General features: G+C 38.0%; 1 protein-coding gene across 27 annotated transcripts in view; it reads left to right on the plus strand.

Moving 5' to 3' along the window:
* Positions 1-22625, plus strand: part of TASP1 (taspase 1) — a 253393-nt gene that overhangs the window by 17594 nt on the left and 213174 nt on the right. The window contains exon 1 of one of the 27 annotated variants that reach the window (XM_081556547.1): positions 4708-4942. The exons of the other annotated variants lie outside the window; for them this stretch is intronic. The gene's annotated coding sequence lies outside the window, so the exon portion shown is untranslated. Of the gene's footprint in view, positions 1-4707; positions 4943-22625 lie in introns of those variants that run through there. 27 annotated transcript variants of the gene reach the window in all.

Raw genomic sequence — 22625 nt, forward strand, 5'->3', positions numbered from 1 at the left:
GAGGTTCTCAAGTTCACTGTAATCCTTGCTACTTCAGAATGAGGGTCTCTCAATTCTCTTAATCTAGACCCCAAGGATAAGTTTATCCAGGAGATATTGAGGGCTTCAGAAGGCTGACTTCTTTTCTCAAATTTTTAGAAGATAGATTAGAGTAAGTAAGTTTAGAGGACAGTGAGTGAATAGTTTTTCACTTGAGAAGATTACTAGGGGAATCAAATAAGACTTAAAGATACAACAAAGATGAGTATGAGGGAGGAGGTGGTAGAGAAGACTGTCCCCTGTTGACTGGATTAGGCTCCTACTAGTAGGAGCACCTACTCTGTCATGCCAGGCCTTGCTTTTTACTTGTGAAGATTGCCCAGAGTTTACCAGAAGTGCTAGCCTTGTTTCCCTGATTCATTGCAGAGTTGAGCTTTGGATCATGCTCTGTAGATTGTACGCTCTCTTGTTAACACTTTGAGCTTGGTCCTAGGGTATGTAGTCAAGGAAGGTGAATATAGACGGTGGGCACTGTAGTTTGTTGCCTGAGGCATCTGACTGGGGGCATGTGGTCCCTTTCTATTGAGACTGATTGATCTTACACTAGCTCTGTATCACTCGGTAGCCACAAAGCCCTGGGCACCTCTCAGCCTCTCCTTGGCTCAGTTTACACATTTATGATATGGGGATGATAATTTCTACTTTACAGAATTGTTAAGGTTAACAGACTTAACGTATGATAATCACTTAGAACAGTATGAGGCACGTGGTAAGCTACTCATAACTATTATAAATTATGACTATTGTGAGGTGCTTTGGAAATGATATATGTGAAGTGAATATTTGTGGTAACTCTTTACATTGTCAAAGGAAGGTTAATTATATGTTGTGGATAAAAGGGGAAAAGTGATGCCAGGAAGAAGGTTGATGTGGTTACCACCAAATCTTATCTTTACTCAAAACACATACACAAAGAAAGCTTCATCTAACTTAATTCAGTTATTAATTGCAAATGCTTCTTTGTGTAGAAGACAATGTCCTGTCCTGAGGTTACAGGTGCGTGGAGCCAGTGTGGGCCTGGGGAAAGATTAATGAATAGCTGGGTGTATACCTTAAGGGCAACTATGAATACAAAATTGAGTAAAATCAAGTTTTCCTTTTTATTTTCATCTTAGAATAACTTTAATTTTCTCAAGTCCTACTTATATCATGCTGAATATTTCGTTACATTTTTTTCCCCCATGATGAATCAATCCTACTTTAAAAGAGTTTACTTATGTATACTTAAAAATGATTTAAAATACATTTTGGGATGAGTTACGTGTGAGTGAGCTTTATAGTTTTGAATGATGACCTGTGGTTTTTAAGAGTGTGAATATGAAGGTTTTTTAAAAAACAAATGTGTTCTATTATTTTGATTGGACTGTGGCCTGAGTGAGTTGAGTGTATTTTCCTCCCTTTAATTATTAAGTTTGGGGAAGAATTTCAATGAATTATCTTTAAAAATTCATTTTTACGTGGAATCTTTGATTGAAATATATGTTAGTAGTTTAAAGGTTAAGCCTCCACTAACTGGAAGAATTTTCCTGAATCTTAAGAATTATGTTGGAAGTCATGCATATATGGCCTCCTGCTGTTGCTGTCACCTTGCATAATTGTGATTCGTCATCTTTGAACAGGGTGGTCTTCAAATAAAGAGTTTAATTGAAGACATATTCTAATAGTTTGAATCAATGGAAGGATATATAAAAATTGGATTCTTATATTTTCTGTACTTAGAAAAATAAGAGTAACAATATTGAGTCCTTTCAGTCAACTGAAAAGTTCCAGAATCTCACTTATACTGTTATGTTTAATTTGAGAGTAACCACTTATCCTTAGTTTTATTCAATCTATTTAGCAGAGCTGAGTTTTGTCCTAATTATCAAACAAATATGGGCAACCATCATACCTTTGTCTTTTGACTTTGGGATATATTTTTTGACTTAAAAAAAACCATACTTTTTAAACTTGCTTGTTACAGTATTACTTAGGCAGGTGGCTACACTTGGTTTGAGTTCCCTGAGGACTTGGCTAACTGTGGATTGAAATAGTTTAATGGTCCTTATTGGCCAGAAGGGATATCTGGCCTCGTATTTTGAAAAATATGAAAATTTGCACTTACCCAAATAGTGAAAAGTACATTGACCTCAACTTGATGCCACAGAGGAGAAAGAGACAATGTGAAATAAAATTTATAATAAAAAAAGTTGGGTTTTGGTGGTCTCTGTAATTTATACAGGCCACCTCAACAAATCATTTTTGAGCTTTTCTTGGAATCCTGTTCCCTTGTGTGGTTTCATTTTTCTCACTCACTAGGACAGACAACTGCCAAGCTCCAGAGGGCTGGGAGGGTGAGTGTGTAAGTTCCTACCTATGAAACTGACTAGCTTCTCCCTTCTGGGTTTTGGGAGGGAAGGTGGCCACTCGTATGAGCGGTGTTCTGTAGTGTGAAGGTGAAAATGAGATGTGGATGCCAGAGTGCATTTTGCTTGTCTTCACAATGTGGTGAAGGAAATGAAGAGGTCAGTTTTATAGATCATATTTAATAATTTATTGTTAAAGTGATTTGACCCCATTGTTTCATTATTCATTGTTTTTTAGAGATTCTTTTTGCAACTGATGGGAGAGTGACTCCTATCCATTGGGTAGTACAACGCTGGTTTCCCTCCTAGCAGAGAAGATAAATTTCTGCAGCAACTTGATGTTCATGTCTGGGCTGTGCATTTGGAAGACAGTTGCTTTCATGCCTGCTTTTGAAATAGTTTTGGTTTGGATAGCGACAGTGGATTTTAAATTTTAGACCATAGTTTGTACATAATTTGTACATTTCACATGTATAGCTTCTGATACAAATATTTGCTGTGAGAAAATTGGATTTAGATCTGGGTGAATCATGATGCCTCTGCTTAAGTAAAGAGTGTTTCATTGATTCTGATAGAAAATGAGCTCATAAAATGCTTACTGAAGCACTCTTTGCACATCAAAAGATTTCTTTTGAAAGTATAAAGATGAGGTTTAAAAAGTTCTGATAAGGAATAATAGGTGAAATATGACTGACAGACTGATGAGAGGTTACTTGTAGTCTTGTGAGGAAACTAACAAATCTGGTTGGCTGGGTGTATGTTTTGAGAGATTTTGGTTAATTTGTTTTGAAAACTGATTATTTTGGTAAGCAGAATACTGTGCATTAACCATAGTGATAAGTATAGCCTTTGAATTTCATATGAAGAAAGGTAAATTGTACAGGCCTCCTTGTTAAAAATGTTTTGCTGAACTTAGATTATTCTAAGTGGACATCTTTTGTTGAGTTGATTCATTCTTTATGTCTTCCTATGGTCAGAGGAGGTGGTACTTCATGGTTGAAGCTTGTTGATTGTCCAGATGCTTTAGCATTTAAAGAGCAGATTATATTGCTCACAGCTGTCTGCTTAAAATGGACCATTGTCTTTGGATCTCGATATAATCCAATGTAGTGCTTGCTTGTAAACCTTGGTAAATCCTTTATAGAAGTAACTTCTTATCCAGACAGCTGATAGTTTGGGGTGTGAGGGGAAAAAAAAGAGATATGTGCATTATTGTACATTTATATGAGTATATATAATGCTTTTATGCATTTATCTGACCTCTACATCCTGAGCCGTAGAGCCAGCTCTGCATGCATGTCTAAAAAGCAAGGATCTCCGGAATGTCCTCCCTGTGGTTGGTGGACCACAGCCCAGGGCTCTGTGCAGCTGCAGGATTAGGCCATACGTCCTTCCTTTGGCCTTATTCTTCTAGCTGGAATTGTGTGTGTGCTTCAAAGGGACAGAGAGCCCCGAAGGCCTCTAAGTCCTTGGGCTGCTTCGTGGTCATGAAGACGGTGTGGCTTGCTGCTGGCACATGGGCAGATGGGAGGGAATACCGGGAAGGTCTGATATATCCCCCTTTCTCTCACCAAGCCTGTAGCAAATTCACTTTTAGGGTTTCTTTGTGATTAGAAGCTTAACCACACCTGCTCCCTACCCCACTTCAGTGTTTAGTCTTTGTTGCAAAAATGTAGGGGCAGCTGCTTTACTGTCATTAATGTTTATTTGCGAGGTCACCAGTAATTTAAAATAAGTGAGCATCTCTGTTCTTCTGCACATTTTTTGTTTTGAAGAAATGATCTTTTCATAAGCAGAAGGGAGCTGAGGATTTCAGTAGCTCCTTGCTTCCTTCTCCCCCTCACTCCCCTATGTGGCTGAACACGCTGGACAGATAGCTCCATGCATCTAGCTCACAGATACAACAAATGCCCTTAATTGTGTGACTGAGGAGTCCAACTTTAGACCCACACCTCCTGAAAGTCTCATTTTTCTCTTCCATTGGCCATATATTTTATTCTCTGTAATGGGGAGTGGGGGAGGTCCTGTTTTTATGTATGTGAAGCAAGGAGTTTTGCCTTTTCTGCTTTGTAGTACTTAAAATGTTTTCATTGCATGAAATTTGGATTTTGACTTCAGATGCTCTTTGTACCTTTATTTTTTTTCAACTTGGTTATCATTGATGATTTCAGTCAAAGACCCTACTTTGCTGTCTGTTTAGAGTATTTCCAGGGGTGCTTCAGTATTTCTGTGTATTCCATCTGCTTATAGAGTCTTTATGTTTCTCTGCATTTTTTGTTTTATTTTTTGAGGTGTACACACACAGTTACACTTCATGGAGTTGCATCCAGCCAAGTGTCCATGTTCTTCTTGTGAAGAGGCAGAGAAAATCACCTCTCCCAAGAATTTCCACCTTCTGACCAAGGCAAATGTGTCCTGAAGAGCTGTACACAGATGGGAGGCAACTTGTTTGCTTGTTCTGCTGCTAGAGCATTGCTTTAATTAGAAGACAGGCTGTGGGTGGCCAAGTGCAGACAAAGAAGCACCAGACACAGCCCAGTTAGCCTGGGACAGTAAAAGTAAGTTACACTCTTTCTAAAACACTTTTTTTGAGTATTGATGCTGATTCTTGCCTTTAGTAATAAGGGGCAACTTGTAACTTACTGTTTGTGTTTACACATTAGGTGCATCTGTTCTTTCTCTAAGACCCTAGACATTAAATGTGCTCTTTAGCACAAAGTATCTGCTTAATTAAGGAAAAGCAGTGATTTTTTTCTTCTTTTAATTTTTTCAGAATAAAAAGAAAACTGAATCAATGATTACATTTCAGGTTAATTTTTACACAGCCTCAAAACTGTGTATTAGTTTTCGACTGAGTCAAAACTTTTAAGTACAGCGCTTGTTGTGTTACAGAGCTTTGTACTGATGGGAACATGAAAACAGTTTCACCTTTTTTCTAGCCATTTCTTGATGAGCTATGTGCACCTTATCACATGAATTCATCTTGGCTGAATGTGGTAGAAAATACGGTCCAAGACCAGACTTAGCAGTTTCTAAGGAGCTTGTAGCTTTATATATGAGTCCTTGTTTTACTCTGGGAGTTATTACTCTCTAAGAATATACTACATTTTAGAATTCGGTTTTGAACTACTAAAAGCTACACTTGGTAATATGATGGAATTGGTGATAATTTGTGTTTTGGTTATGTGGCAGCAATTTAGACTTTTGAGTTGAGGATAAAATGTCTTCCTTTAAATTAATAGAGATATTAGATTCATTGGCCCTTGCATTTATAGTACTGTGATTATTGAATCATTTTGTATGTGTCTGTGATGTGCACATGTGGTATGTGTGTGTGTTTGGATCTGTATCATTTGGGGGCATCAATTTTATTATTTAACATCTATTGTTTTTTTCTTTTGGTAATGAAGGGCTAGGCTTAAGAAGGTTTTTCTGTGTTCAGCAAAATCACAGGCTGATAATCATGAAGGTCAGTCTGAAAGACTGCCTTGGATTTTAAGTTTTTAATCTATCTCTCAAAGATGGACTTTATTCAGAATCTGGAAAGGAATGAGAAAGAAATTTGTTGTATAATTTTTAGGAATCTTATCAAGATCATGGCCTAAACCCTGCTACAGAGAGGAACAAAGCATTACTTCTGTTTTTTCCTCCCATTCATTCTCTCAGTATACCTGCCATCTAATTTTTATATGTATAGCAGACTTTGACTGTTAGAATAATGAAGGATTACATCTCACTGTAGCGGAGCGAATAGCTTAAAATTGAATACTAGGCCTCCCAGTTGAGAGCGGTGCTTTGGCCATCCCCACTGGCAGCGAGTTTTTACTGGCAGTCATTCCCACTCAGGGTCCAGCATCCTGCATGGTAATCACACTTCCCGACAGTGTATGCCATGCATATAGCACAGGGTATCAACACTACAGCACTTACTAGGCTTCTCAGAAAATTCCGAGTGGGGAACTTATTTTTGTTTTCCTCTTTTGGAAGTGTGTGCAGATGTTAACATTTTCTAGTGGGCTGGACATCTTTTAAATTAAAAGCATAGTTATAAGTTCCTACTTACAAGTTAGTGACACTTCCTCGCCCTCCAATCTGCCGTGTCCTCACTTCACATTTGACAGAAGGATGGTTTACATTATTACAATTTTGTGGTCTGTTAGGTTCTTTTTGAGTGATATTTTCACATCATCATCAACATGGTTAAAAGGTATTATTGTTTAGGTTGTGGGGAAATCTAAGGAGATGCCAAAGTTGGCTTTACCAGAGAAACAGTTCCATTTGTCTTTTCTATTGTAGCTCATGTGGAAAGGACAATTTCAGGTACCGGGTGTGCTAACCTCTTCCTGGATATTGTAAAGACTCCAACTAAAACAAAGTTTTAAACTATTTCAGATGTGCAAGTCTGTTGAAGCCAATATTTTATTGTAGAGATTTGTGTTATGTTTGACAAGTAACTGTTTGTACCAGAATTCAGTGGCTTGCAATTAAAAAACCCATGAAAATAAACTGCTGTGATGTCATTTTTCCGCTTAATTATGTTATCTGTTTATTTGCAAATTAGGCAGATTAATAATGGAAAGGAGTTGAATACAGATGGGCAGTGCTTTTTTATTAAGATACTTCTAATAATAAATTATAGGAAAAACCTGGTTCTATTTTTGACAGAATATTGTGTACCAGATCAACCAATGCTCAAATGAACAAAAGAAACATTTGATGCATTTATTCTGACTTTCCTAGAAGAGCTTAGATGCTTCAAGAAGATCGTTCAAAAGTCTCAGTTCCTAATACATAGGCTGTTGTGAGTTAGTTTTCTTTAAAAAATATAAAGTATGTGTTTTTTTGTGTGTAATTGAGCAGTTAAGAAACTGAACTGTCACAGATGCTCAAACTGGGTCTTCAGCATAGTATATTTGACTCAACTGTTCACAGACTGTGATGCAAACAAATGTTCTCTTAACTTACATCCAGGAGGGCTAAAATATTACTTTAACACATGTTAAAAGTGGAGCACTGTAACTCTTTGGCTAGATACAATTCCGGGCTGTCTCAGTTGAGTAATTTCCTCAGACATTCCAACTTTGATCAACCACAGCACGAACTTTTAGCATGTCTGTAAAGCAGCCAGTGCATCTGTAAATATGTCCTGAGGTAGAGAGAAAAGAGAATGCCAAAAAGGAAAGAATACTTTCTGTTGTAAAGGAACAGTTACAGAATGAAAATGGAAAGTTTTTTTGTTTCCCTAGGAACTCTTTTTTAGATAATTGAGCCTCTGATGTCTAAGTATGCCCTGTGGTTCTGTATTAATGAATGAAAGATAGTTCATTTGGGCCTAGTAAAAATGTTTTCTGACTAACTCTGCTGAAATGTAATGGTTAGAGTTCATTAATTCTTAAACTTTCCAGTCTTTATTAATATATTTAGTATTAATTGACCAAAAACCTAAATATAAACAATAGCATGTATCTCAGTAAATCATGTCTTAATTGTTTATGGCTAGTATTTGAGTGAAAATATTCTTATATGACCCTGTTTTAGAGAGTAACTCTCAGAACAGGTACACCACTACAGGAGTAATCTCTTTGTTTTCAACATATGAAGCAAAATAGGTTTTTCTGGGTTTTATTTTCAGTGACCTGAAAATGAACTTTCAAATATGTCTGCTGATTTCTGTGGGGCTTCCCTGGTGGCTCAGATGGTAAAGAATCTGCCTCCAACGCGGGAGACCTGGGTTCGATCCCTGTGTTGGGAAGATCCCATGGAAAAGGGAATGGTAACTCACTCCAGTACTCTTACTTGGAGGATTCCATGAACTGAGGAGCCTGATGGGCTGCAGTTCATGGAGTCGCATAGAGTTGAACATGACTGAATGACTAATACTTTCACTTGGAGTTTTTTTGGTTTGTTTTGCTCCAGATTACTAATTCCAAAGAGAATACCATGTTTTTCTTTCATCATTTTGACAATGACAGTTCACCATTGTGTAAAATTGTAGATGAAGTTGTTTATACTGATAGTGATCAAGATAGTCTTGAGAAAAATATTATGATATCTCATCATTCCTGTGGATTCTGGGTAGAAAGCTTATGTCTCATTTTTGAGATGCAAAAAAGCATTATAGATTCTAATTATCACAATCAGAAGATATGTGGCATTTCTGACTTCTAACCTAGCTCTTAGTAAAGTGCTTTGATGCAGGGTAGTTAGTCTGCAGCACAGATTAAATAGTCTACTTGTGTATTTCACGGATTCAATGGACATGAGTTTGAGCACAAACTCCAGGAGATGGTGAAGGATAGAGAAGCCTGGCGTGCTGCAGTCCATGGGGTCACAAAGAGTTGGATGCGACTGAGCGACTGAACAACAACTTCTGTGTTTATCATTTGTAAGTAGCAAGAAGTACAAATATTCAGTATTTTCAATATCCAGTGAGGCATGGGAATGAAATCATGATTTGTTGTTGGGACTGGCATTTGTGTCCAAGAGCTGCTTTGCCTGAAATCTCTATTGTGGGGAAAACTGAAGACTTTGCATCTGGAGAAGCATGAGACCTTATTAACCTTTACAAAGTGAGGTTCCAGAAGAGATGGTTTACAGATGTATGTTGATTGGCCCATAGACTAGTTCTTAAAAACTGGAATTTGTTGCAAACATTTAAAATCAGGAGACTCATAAAAATCTGGATTTCTAATTTCTTTTGAAACAAAAAATGAGATCTGGTCACATGGGACATGTATTCTTTCAGGGGTGCAGTCTGCCAAAGCAGAGTGACAACTTCCCCTTTTTGAGTATAGGAAGCTGTGTAACTAAGACTATATTTCAGCTCAAGGTACAGCTGAAAATAAGGCCTGGACAGATATGCCAACTTTTGTCTCATTGGAAGGCCCGAGAAAATGAACTGATGATTTAATTGGCCTAAGTTTTTTGCTCCAGGTTGCAAATTTTCACAACAGGGATTTTTACCAACAATAAGACTGGAATGAGCTTTGATTTGATTTTTTAAAATTGAAATTGGACTAAGGTATTAACTTATTACTTTGAAAATGAACTTCAAGCTAAAGACTTTTCAAAAAATTTCCCATAGAAGCAGTTTGAACCAGAACCAAAGTATTAATGCATCACTCCAAAGAGTTTGAGCTGGAGCTGAAGCAGGTCAAAATACTCTGTGACCTGGCTAAATCCTTCATTTACTTCTAGTGCCTGAAGTAAAATATTATTTTCAGTGTTTGCAGTGAAGAATGTACCAGAAGTGACCATAAGTACAAGCATATTGCACCCATTTCTGAACTTAAAGGATAGTTAGCTTCCAATCTTGAGTCCACTACTTCTGGATGGAAAGCACACTAAGATAAATCACTAGTTTGTGCATAATATTTGTGGTTGCATCTGTGATGATTACCCAGAAGCCTTTGTACATCCTTTTATCTGTGACTCTGTCACATTTTATTAATCTTTTTTTTTTTTTTATTAATCTTTTTCTGATTCATTTCATTTCTCTCTAGTAGAGGTTGAATCCCACTTTCCAGAGTGGTTAGCTTTTGTAGGCTCTCATGATTCAGTTTTACTTTCTTTCTCTCCATGTTCTCTGTACTGTTGCTCATAGATACCTTTACAAACCTCTTCAACGTGGGGTTCGAGGATAAAGTGAAGTTAAGCTGCCCGTGCAGTTCATCCAGGTTAGAGTTTCTCAAGGTGAGGGCCATGGTCCGGCTGGATCGGATTCACTTGAGGTAGCTTGTTAAAAAAAAAAGAAGAGTTTCTCTCTTCACCTCACATGACCTAAGTCAGAATCTTTGGGGCTAGGACTCTGGAAATGTTCATTTTTCTGATTTAGACAAAAAAGTTAATTTTGAAATAATTGTAGATTCACATGCAGTTGTAAGAAACAATATGGAGAGATCCCTTGGATCCTCCACCCAAGTGATAACTGTTTCTAAAAAACTTGCGGTTAATCTTTTATTTTAAAAAATTATGTTATATTAATAGTTTCAAAACTTTTTATTAGAGTATAGTATACATATAGAAAAGCATACACATTTATGGTACAGGAGCATCTCCTTGAATTTTCAGAGTGAACCAGCACCCAGATCAAGAAACACATTTGTGGCCCTTCAGAAAGCCCCTTCTGCCCCCTTCCAGTCAATCAGTTCAGACGTTCAGTCATGTCTGACTCTTTGTGACCCGATGGACTGCTTCACGCCAGGCCTCCCTGTCCATCACCAACTCCCGGAGTTTACTCAAACTCGTGTCCACTGAGTCGGTGATGCCATCCAACCATCTCATCCTCTGTCATCCCCTTCGCCTCCCGCCTTCAGTTTTTCCCAGCATCAGGGTCTTTTCAAATGAGTCAGCTCTTCACATCAGGTGGCCAAAGTATTGGAGCTTCAGGATCAGTCCTTCCAATGAACACGCAGGACTCATCTCCTTTAGGATGGACTGGTTGCATCTCCTTGCTGTCGAGGGTACTCTCAAGAGTCTTCTCCAACACCGCAGTTCAAGAGCATCAGTTCTTCTGCACTCAGCTTTCTTTATAGTCCAACTCTCACATCCATACATGCCTACTAGATAAACCATAGCCTTGACTAGACAGACCTTTGTTGGCAAAGTAATGTCTCTGCTTTAATATGCTTTCTAGGTTGATCATAACTTTTCCTCCAAGGAGTAAGCGTCTTTTAATTTCATGGATGCAGTCACCATCTGCAGTGATTTGGGAGCCCCCCCCCAAAATAAAGTCTGCCATTGTTTCTACTGTTTCCCCGTCCATTTTCCATGAAGTGATGGGACCGGATGCCATGATGTTAGTTTTCTGAATGTTGAGCTTTAAACCACCTTTTTCACTCTCGTCTTTCACTGTCATCAGGAGGCTCTTTAGTTCTTCTTCTCTTTCTGCCATAAGTGTGGTGTCATCTGCATTTCTGAGGTTATTGATATTTCTCCCAGCAATCTTGATTCCAGCTTATGTTTCTTCCAGCCCAGCGTTTCTCATGATGTACTCTGCATATAAGTTAAATAAGCAGGGTGACAATATACAGCCTTGATGTACTCCTTTTCCTATTTGGAACCAGTCTGTTGTTCCATGTCCAGTTCTAACTGTTGCTTCCCGACCTGCATACAGATTTCTCAAAAGGCAAGTCAGGTGGTCTGGTATTCCCATCTCTTTCAAAATTTTCCACAGTTTATTGTGATCCACACAGTCAAAGGCTTTGGCATAGTCAATAAAGCAGAAATAGATGTTTTTCTGGTACTCTCTTGCTTTTTCGATGATCCCGCAGATGTTGGCAATTTGATCTCTGGGTCCTCTGCCTTTTCTGAAACCAGCTTGAACATCTAGAAATTCATGATTCATGTACTGTTGAAGCCTGGCTTGCAGAATTTGGGGCATTACTTTACTAGCATGTGAGATGAGTGCAATCGTGCGGTAGTTTGAGCATTATTTGGCATTGCCTTTCTTTGAGACTGGAATGAAAACTGACCTTTTTCAGTCTTGTGGCCACTGCTGCGTTTTCCAGATTTGCTGGCATATTGAGTGCAGCACTTCCACAGCATCATCATTCAGGATTTGAAATAGCTCAACTGGAATTCCATCACCTCCACTAGCTTTGTTCGTAGTGATGCTTCCTAAGGCCCACTTGACTTCACATTCCAGGATGTCTGGCTCTAGGTGAGTGATCACACCATCGTGATTATCTGGGTCGTGAAGATCTTTTTTGTACAGTTCTTCTGTGTATTCTTGCCACCTCTTCTTAATATCTTCTGCTTCTGTTTGGTCCATACCATTTCTGTCCTTTATTGAGCCCATCTTTGCATGAAATGTTCCCTCGGTATCTCTGATTTTCTTGAAGAGATCTCTAGGCTTTGCCTTTCAGTTGTTTTCCTCTATTTCTTTGTATTGATCACTGAGGCAGACTTTCTTATCTCTCCTTGCTATTCTTTGGAACTCTGCATTCAAATGGGTGTATCTTTCCTTTTCTCCTATGCTTTTCGCTTCTCTTCTTTTCCCAGCTATTTCTAAGGCCTCCTCAGACAGCCATTTTGCTTTTTTGCATTTCTTTTCTTTGGGGATGGTCTTGATCCCTGTCTCCTGTACAATGTCACGAACCTGCGCCCATAGTTCATCAGGCACTCTGTCTTTCAGATCTAATCCCTTAAATCTATTTCTCACTTCCACTGTATAGTTGTAAGGGATTTGATTTATGTCATATCTGAATGGTCTGGTGGTTTTCCCTTCTTTCTTCAGTTTAAATCTGAATTTGGCAATAAGGAGTTCATGATCTGAGCCACAGTCTGCTCCCGGTCTTGTTTTTGCTGACTGTATAGAGCTTCTCCATCTTTGGCTGCAAAGAATATAATCAATCTGATTTTGGTGTTGACTATCTGGTGATGTCCATGTGTAGAGTCTTCTCTTGTGTTGTTGGAAGAGGGTGTTTGCTATGACCAGTGCATTCCCTTGGCAAACCTCTATTAGCCTTTGTCCTGCTTCATTCTGTACTCCAAGGCCAAATTTGCCTGTTACTCCAGGTATTTCTTGACTTCCTACTTTTGCATTCCAGTCCCCTATAATGAAAAGGATATCTTGTTTGGGTGTTAATTCTAGAAGGTCTTGTAGGTCTTCATAGAACTGTTCAGCTTCAGCTTCTTCAGCATTACTGGTTGGGGCATAGACTTGGATTACCATGATATTGAATGGTTTGCCTTGGAAATGAACAGAGATCATTCTGTCATTTTTGAGATTGCATCCAAGTACTGCATTTCGGATTCTTTTGTTGACCATGATGGCTACTCCATTTCTTCTAAAGGATTCCTGCCCACAGTAGTAGATATAATGGTCATCTGTGTTAAGTTCACCCATTCCAGTCCATTTTAGTTCGCGGATTCCTAAAATGTCGACGTTCACTCTTGCCATCTCCTGTTTGACCACTTCCAATTTGCCTTGATTCATGGACCTAACATTCCAGGTTCCTATGCAATATTGCTCTTTACAGCATTGGACCTTGCTTCCATCACCAGTCACATCCACGATGGGGTGGTGTTTTTGCTTCGGCTCCATCTCTTCATTTTTTCTGGAGTTATTTCTCCACTGATCTCCAGTAGCATACTGGGCACCTACTGACCTGGGGAGTTCATCTTTCAGTGTCCTATCTTTTTGCCTTTTCATACTGTTCATGGGGTTCTCAAGGCAAGAATACTGAAGTGGTTTGCCATTCCCTTCTCCAGTAGACCACATTTTGTCAGAACTCTCCACCATGACCCGTCCGTCTTGGGTGGCCCTACACAGCATGGCTCAAAGTTTCATTGAGTTAAAGAAGGTTGTGGTTCATGTGATTAGATTGGTTAGTTTTCTGTGATTGTGGTTTTCAGTCTGTCTGCTCTCTCATGGAGAACTATAGGGTAAAACCTTTTTGAAATGGAATCATGCAGTATGTATGCTTTGTGTCTGCTTTTTTTGTTTAATTGAGGTGAAATTCATAGAACATAAAATTAGTCATTTTAAACTAAATAATTCAGTGGCATTTAAACATTTATAATATTGTGCTACCACCACGTCTGTCTTGTTTCGAAATATTTTTCTCTCCCCAAAGGGAACCTTGTACCCATTAAGCAATTACTCTGTATTCCCTCCTTCCCATCCTGTGGCAACCACCAGTCTCCATTGACTCTCTGGATTTACCTTTTCTGGATATTTCATGTAAATGGAATCATACAATATGGGGCTTTTTGGATCTTCTTTCACATAGCATAACGTTGTCAATGTTCTTCCACATTGTGGCATGTATCATATCAGTATGTCATTCATCTTTGTGCAATATTATTCAGCATTATTCATGTATACACCACGATTTGTTTATCCATTCATCCATTGATGGACATTTGAGTGGTTTCCACTCTTTTGCTGTAAAAAGTGTTGGCTATGAATAGTGAACAGTGTTACTGTGAACATTCCCATACAAGTGTGTATTTGTCAAGTTATCGAGTCGTACACTAATTCTGTATTTAGCTTTTTGTGAAATCACCAAACTGTTTCCATGACAGCGGAACCATTTTACACTGCCCACAGCAATGTACTGTATTTTTTGTTTTTGTGATTATAACCATCCTCATGGGTACAAAGTGGTACCTCATTGTGATTATGATTTTTTCTCTGAATAATGATGTTGAATATCTTTTTATGTGCTTGCCAACCATTTGTGTATCTTCATATAAATGTCTATTGAAGTCTATTTAAGTCCTTTGCACATTTTATAATTTGGTTGTTTTTTGGTTAATGTTATTGAAAATTATAGGAGTTTTTCATGTATTCTTGATACTGTATTGCTGTTACCTATTTGTCAGTCTGAAATTACATCAAAATGAACACTTGAAAAATAAATTGTAATTGCTCCACCAAGTATTTCCTATCTCTTGTCCTGTTTTGTTTTTGTTCATCATGTTTACTGCTCATATGCCATCTAGTTTATTTAGTTTCTTATTGTCTGTCTCAGCTAGAATGAGGCTCCATCTGGGCAAGGATATTTTTCTGTTATGCTCACTGCCGTATCACCATGGGTTAGGTCAAGGATTAATAAACCATGACCTGAAAGCCAAATCTGGACTGTTGCCTGGTTTTGAATGGTCTGAAAACTGAGAATGTTTTTTTTTTTTTTTTTTAATGGTTGAAATGAAGTCAGAAGAAGAATAATATTTCCTGACACCAGAAAATTATATGAAATTCAAATTTCAGTGTTTATAATGAAGTTTTACTGGAACACAGCCAAGCTCATTCGTTTGTATATTTTCTCTGGCTGCTTTTCATGCTCTAGAGGCAGAGTTGAGTAGTCGTAGAATTGTCTGTGTGGCCTGCAAAGCCTGAACTATATAACAGAGCTGACTCTTTACAGCAAGATTTGCCTGGCACATAAAAGAACAATAAATATTTGTTGGATGAATGAATGAATCTTAGCCCATACCACCACAGAGGAATCCAAATTGGAAATCCTTCAACAATCAGTCTTGAAAATTTGAGCTTAATTGGCTGCTTAATAAAAATATCCTCAAATGATTTTTTTGTAATACATTTTTCATTGGCTTCCAGTCATTCTGTAAATAATGATAATTGATGAAATACCAAGGAATTTATAATTTTTAGGATAGTGTCAGGTAGGGTAGGCTTACTGTACAAATTTTACTAGTGTTAGGTTGAAAAACACTATAACAACATAGTATACATCCCATTTTTACTATTCTATTTAAAAAAGATTCAAGAAATAGTTTGTTTAAAAAGCTGTTTCATCTTTTTTATTTCTCATCGGCATTAGACTAGTAAAACTACCTGCTTACTAATGAAGGATGTAATAAAAATAATTTTGATGTCTTAGCATAACTTAATTTTGAATAAGAAAGTGTATTATCACACAGTTTCATTCTACTGTTGAATTTGCCCTTGGATTACAGGGTATGAATACTAACATATTAGTAATTTCCTGTAAATGTCTAACGTCTCCTTAAAGGAAGATTGGAAATTGGACAAACATAAATCATTTTATATAAAAATTATTTTATAATGTTCCAGTCTAGCTTTTGTACAGCATTTGAAAACTAAATTGTTTGCATCTGTGAGAACTGTTAATAGAGGTCTTATAATAGATCCCCAGAGGTAGAGTGTACCCCATAGTCTTGCAAACAGTTCTTATTTTATGCTTTCAGCAAAGGACATTAAATGGGTAATACAGGTTGTGGTTTATAGTGAAAGAGTAATGCTTTGCAGATCTTTGCCTTGGCTTGGTGTTTCCAGATTTCATTACTCAGAAGGGTTTCCATGTCATGGTGGGGTGTAGCTCCTGACTTGCCTCTTGGCCTTCTCGTCCTCTCTCTGCTGGGTTAAGCAGTCAAAGGGATCTTGCTTTTTATAGCTTTGTCTCCTTTGAAAGTTGGAAGTAAGTTTGAAAAATATTTTGCTTTTAAATGTTATCTTTTAGGAGCTGAAATTCTATTTCCTGAAGTTATTTCACTTCTCTTGTTTCAACTGTGAAAAGGTTGGATTCTTAACACTCTATGACATTTTTTTTGGCATTTCTCTATAGAGTAACCTGCAAAAATGAGTAAGTATCAGCTTCCTTAAGGGATTATAGTTCACAGTGATCAGTTATTCTATTTATTTATGTTTATAATTAACTCCTATTCATTCTGCAAATATTTATTGAGTATCTACTGTTTGCCAAGTATTACTTTCGACATTGGGATAACACACCTAAAAAGACAAACTGTTGTATTTATGGGGCTTCCATTCTATGGGGAGAATTAGACAATTGTGTATAATGTCAAGAAGTAAAAAGTACCATAAAGAAAAATCAGATAGAGAAAAAATTGTTGGGTCAGGTTAGGGAAATGCCAAGTCAGGTTTGTGGGGACTTACCTGCCCAGATTTGCATGGGCTTCCCTGGTGGCTTAGACGGTAAAGCGTCTGCCTGCAATGTTAGAGACCTGGGTTCAGTCCCTGGGTCAGGAAGATCCCCTGGAGAAGGAAATGGCAACCCACTCCAGTACTCTAGCCTGGAAAATTCCATGGACGGAGGGACATGGTAGGCTACAGTCCACGGGGTTGCAAAGAGTCGGACATGACTGAGCAACTTCACCTGCCCAGAAGATGTCTCATAAACGAAATAGGGGAGAAAGCCATGCAGAGAGGTTGGGGAAGGGAGTCTTGGATTTGAAGGGGAAGTACCCCAACCCATTTTATTCTTCTTTCTAATACTTATCACATGGGGTATCAGCTATTTTTACTGTGTACAAATGGTACATGTATATGTTTCTATACACACATATATGCAGTCTTTATTTGTTGATTCTTCCCTTGCTATAATCGCTCCCTAAGCTCAGCATTTCAAAATGTAAAAGCCTTCAGGTGGGAGTGTTCCTTCTGTGCTCTGGGAGTTACAAGGAGGTTCTGTGGTTGTGTGGTACACAGTAAGAGGAGAGGGAGAAAGCCTGGGTCATGCAGGTCCTTGTAAATCTTGGAAAGTAAGACCAGATTTTATTCTAAAGTGTGACAGGACATTGTAGGTTTTTGAATAGGGGAATAACAGTATTTTAAAAGGATCTCTAGCTACTGATTGGATATAATGATTGCTAGTTGTATAAAGTGATTCAGCGCAGAAAATCAACAACAAATGACCATGTAGAAAGCCTTTGTACATTATAAGGGGAAAGTTAGTATATGGGGTGATCAGTTTATACTGAATGATAGGTACACATTTTTGTCAGTTTCATTGTAATATGCATACAACAAAACTCACCAATTTTTTAAGTGTACAGTTTGATGAGTTTTGACAAAAATAGCTACCAATGAAACTATCAATACAGTCTTGACGTAAAACATCTCCATTGCCCGCGAAGTTCTCTCATAACATCTATCTGTAGTGGATTCCCCTCCTCTCAGTGGCCCCTGGCAATTACTATCTCTGCTTTTAATCCCAATTTGGCCTTTTCTAGGATTTGGTATAAATAGAATCATACATTAGGTGGCCTTTTGTGAGTGGCTTCTTTCACTTAGTATAATGCTTTTGAGATCCCTCCATATTGTTGGCTGTATTAGGAATTTGTTCCTTTTATTGCTGAACAGAATTTCATTGTATTGATATATCACAGTTTGTGTATCCCTTTACCAGTTGATGAGCATTTGTGTTGTTTCCTGTGTTTGGCTGTTCTGATTAAAGCTGATATGAACATTTTCATTTAAGTCTTTATGTGGACATATGCTTTCATTTTTCTTGGATAAATAGTTAAGAGTAGAATTGCTGGATCTATGGTAAATGTATGCTTAACTTTAAAGAAACTGCCAAACTCTTTGCTATTTTTATTCTCACTAGCAATGTATGAGGGTTACAGTTGCTCTACATTCTTGCCAAAACTCACTATTGTTGGCCTTTTAAATTTAACCATTTTAGTGGTATTTTGTGGTTTTAGTTTGCATTCCCTAATGACTAATGCTATTATGCATCTTTTCATGTATTATTTGCAATCTTTACATTAAGCTGTTTGCCCATTAAAAACTTTGGATTGTTTTACTGTGTTGTATGATTTTTTTTTTTTATGTACTGGATACAAGTCCTTTACCTTTATGTTTTATAAGATTTTTCTCCCAGACTGTGGCTTGATATTTTTAAAATAAATCTTTAATTTTAGAACAGTTTTAGATTTACAGAAAACTGAGAAAATAGTTCGGAGAATTTCAGTATACCCAATACCTGGTTGGAGAAGGCAATGGCACCCCACTCCAATACTCTTGCCTGGGAAACCCCATGGATGGAGGAGCCTGGTAGGCTGCAGCCCATGGGGTCGCGAAGAGTCGGACACGACTGAGCGACTTCACTTTCACTTTTCACTTTCATGCACTGGAGGAGGAAATGGCAACCCACTCCAGTATTCTTGCTTGGAGAATTCCGGGGACAGCGGAGCCTGGTGGGCTGCTGTCTATGGGGTCACGCAGAGTCGGACACGACTGAAGTGACTTAACAGCAGCAGCAGCAGCAGCAGCATTACCTGGTTAGTGTCTACATTAGTATAATACATTTTTAACCATTAATGAACCTATATTGACACGTTAGGTTTAACTAAAGTCCATACTTTATTCAGATTTCCTTTTTACCTAATGTGAAAATCTTTCTTTACGTCAAAGTTTTTACTTTTGATTATTATATTTTTTATCTCTAGAAGTTAATTTTTTTATGGCTTCCTTTTTCTTCCTTCTTCATGTTTTCCTATATCTGCTTGAACATACAGTTTAACATTGTTACTTAATGTTAGAACTGTTTGCTAATTCTATCAACTGTCATCTCTAGGTCTGTTTTTATTGTTTGGTAATTTCTTCTGGTTATGAGCCATAGTTTTATGCTTATTTCCATGCTGATCATATTTGTTTTTTTTAAACACTGTGAGTTTTACATCTTTGGAAGTTGGATATTGTAGTTCAAATATTGTAGGACTTTGTTCTGGGACACTGTTGTTAGTTTAGATTGTTTTAATCCTTCTGCAGCATCGTTAAAACCTTGCTAGTGCAAGTCTAGAGTCGCCTTCTTTTTAGGGCTGATTTGGCCCAACTCTTGACGTTACCTTCTGAGACTTTTCCTGATGGCCTCACTGTGGCTGGTGGGAGCTGACTTACTCTCCCCTCTGTGAGTGCCAGGAACTGTGTGGCTTCCTCTTTTCCGAGGTTCTTTCGTTGGCCTTGGTAGCCCTCTCAGGCATCTGTAGGCTAATGCTCTTGTAGGGTCAGGGCCCTATGGGCCTCTGGCATTCTCTCTGTGTCTCTCTCCTTTTTGCATCCGGTACTGCATATTCAAGCTTTCCTCGCCTCCATGAACCTCTAACTTTGTCTCCTCAACTTTGTAAGAATTTTGATTCTCTTTGGGTTCCTCTTCTCTGTGCTGTGGCCTGAAGAGTATCTCTAGGGATTCATTGGAGGCACCTAATTTGTGTCTTTTTCTCAGGATTACAGTCTTATGCTGGCTATTGAATGAAGTCTGTCTATTTCATATGTTTTGTCTGATTTTCTAGTTAGAAGGACACATATGATCCCTATTATGGCTTCAGGGTCAGAAGCAGAGGTTTAGTAGACACACTTTTGACATTATAAATGTATTTTAAGGTAGGAGAAATATTTTTGAAAAAGTTTCTTATACCCTTTTTCCTTATGTATTTTTAAGATATCAAATTTAAACAATCAGGCAAGAGTCTTTTTTAGAATAATTTAGTTTTGTTCACTTTCTGATTTCTAACTTTGTATCCTTGCTCAGTCTCTCAGTCATGTCCAACTCTTTATAACCCCATGGACTGTAGCTCACCAGGGTCCTCTGTCCATGAAATTTTCCAGGCAAGAATTCTGGAGTGGGTTCCCATTTCCTCCTCCAGGGGATCTTCCCGACCCAGGGATTGAATCCTTTCCTCCTGTGTCTCCTGCGTTATATTTGTATTTATATTTTTATACTGTATTCAATATTATATTCAAATTAATTTTATAGTGTGCATGTGCATCTGTGCTCTGTTATGTCTTACTCTTTTTGACTCCCAGGCTGTAACTCCCCAGGCTCCTTTGTCCATGGAATTCTCCAGGCAAGAGTACTGGAGTGGGTTGCCATTTTCTACTCCTGGGGATCTTCCCAACTCAGGGATCAAAGCCTTGTCTCCTGCATTGGTAGGTGGATTCTTTACCAGTGAGCCACCTGGAAAACCCTAATTTTATAGAGCTTATTCATTTTAAAGATTGTTGAGATTGTGTGTATACTGTTATATGTTGTATGTATATTTTGGGAATTATTGAAGCATCCATAAATTTAAATTTAAAGTTTTCTCACATTTCAATTCCTTTCTCACATATTTTGAAAGATATATGTGATTGGCAAGGGAGGTTATGTAGAGTAAAAAAAAAAAACCTTGAAATATGGTGGTAATTCTGGAGAAGGAATGCGACCATGTGGTCACAGAGAGTCAGACATGACTGAGCAACTAACATACACACACACACACAGTGGTAATTTATTTGTGTTACTTGTACAGTTTCTCTGTTCAGTGTCATAGAGGTTTCTGACTTAGGTTTTTATATTTTTTAATATATGGGTTCAGGTTTTTGAGCACAAGCCACCCATTCTCCTTGCTTGGCCCTGCAGTAAAACTTTTCTCTGCTCAAAAATTAGAAAAGAGAAAAAGGAAATAATCTAGGGTAAAAATTCAGTCTTTATCTGTTCTAAACCATAGTCTGTCCTTAGTTGGACCTCTTTCCCAAGATTAAATTGTGAAATGATTTAGGTACAATATTTACTTGGAAGGCCTTATTCAAACTCATTACACCTAATTATCCCCTTTCTTCCCTTCATCTTAGAAAATGCTTTTTCTTAATAACAGTTTTATTTGTCTCCCAAGTTTGGAAGTTATGGTCCTTTCCTTCTCTTTCTTCTTCCTTTTCCCTGTTGCTATCATTCAAACCTACGTTGTCAAAAGGCCTTCAGTTTGGTCTCTCTGATTTCAGTTTCCTCTTCTTCCTTTTCAAATAATATGTGAATATCAGTTTATGTTTCCTTGATCAATATACTTGACTTTTGTTTCTATGGAAAGCCTGAAGAGCTTCTCATCATTTTCCCAGTCAAGTCCAGATTCTGATGTGTGACATGGAGCAGTCTGTCTGTTTGGCTCCAGCCAACCGTATTTCCTAAATGTGTTTTCTGTGACTCTGACACTTTATGGCTGCCTACATGTTGCTCCCAGCATATCCACCAAGTGGAATTTTCTGACCAGTCTTTGCTTTTGTTATACATTCTTCAGGAAGACTGCTATTAACTTCTTCATCTCATACTGGCCCATTTCTCAAAATACTTATTGTCTGTATCACTCATTTTCTGTTTAATTTTACAATCCCTTTGTGGTTTTTTTCCTTGTGATCTTATTTATAAACTCCTATGGACAATTAGGTTTTCTATTTGCATTAGGATAAAAGCCCTGGTCTCAAATTCCTGACCCCTTTGCTCAAGTTATAGGTATTAACACATATGATGGAGATCTTGGTGTTATGGTCAGTTTTCCTTGGGTCTGGCAGAAATTCAAGAAACTGGGGACATTTGTAGATGATTTTGTACATTTGGTGATCTTTAGGTAGATAAAGAATTTCCCTGGTTTCCTGGATAGTATGTGTGTTAGCTTAGAACAGAGTTTATTTTCTGGATTGACTGAGATTTCTGACTCATATATTCCCTTGCACTGGATGTCCAGTTGATCCATCACCGTTTTTGGAAAAGACTTGTTGTTTAGTCACTAAGTCATGTTCAACTCTTTGTTACTGCATAGACTGTAGCACGCCAGGTTCCCCTGTCCTTCACTATCTTCTGGAGTTTGCTCAAATTCATGTCCATTGAATCAATCATGTCCATCTCATCCTCTGCTTCCCCCTTCTCCTGCTGCCTTCAATCTTCCCCAGCATCGGGATCTTTTCCAATGAGTCGCCCTCTTTGCATCAGGTGGCCAAAATATTGGTGCTTCAGCTTCAGCGTCAGTACTTCCAGTGAATATTCGGGGTTGATTTCCAGGTTTGATCTCCTTTCTGTCCAGAGGACTCTCAAGAATCTTCTCTAGCACCATAGTTTGAAAGCATCAGTTCTTTGCTGCTCAGGGTTCTTTATGGTCCAATCTCAAATCCGTACATGACTGCTGGAAAAACCCTAGCATTGACTATACAGACCTTTGTCGTGACAAACTACTCCAGTATTCTTTCCATGAGAA

Source organism: Giraffa tippelskirchi, chromosome 13 (assembly GCF_054371585.1).
Source record: "Giraffa tippelskirchi isolate mGirTip1 chromosome 13, T2T-mGirTip1v1.2.pri, whole genome shotgun sequence".
Classification (NCBI taxonomy): Eukaryota; Metazoa; Chordata; class Mammalia; order Artiodactyla; family Giraffidae; genus Giraffa; species Giraffa tippelskirchi.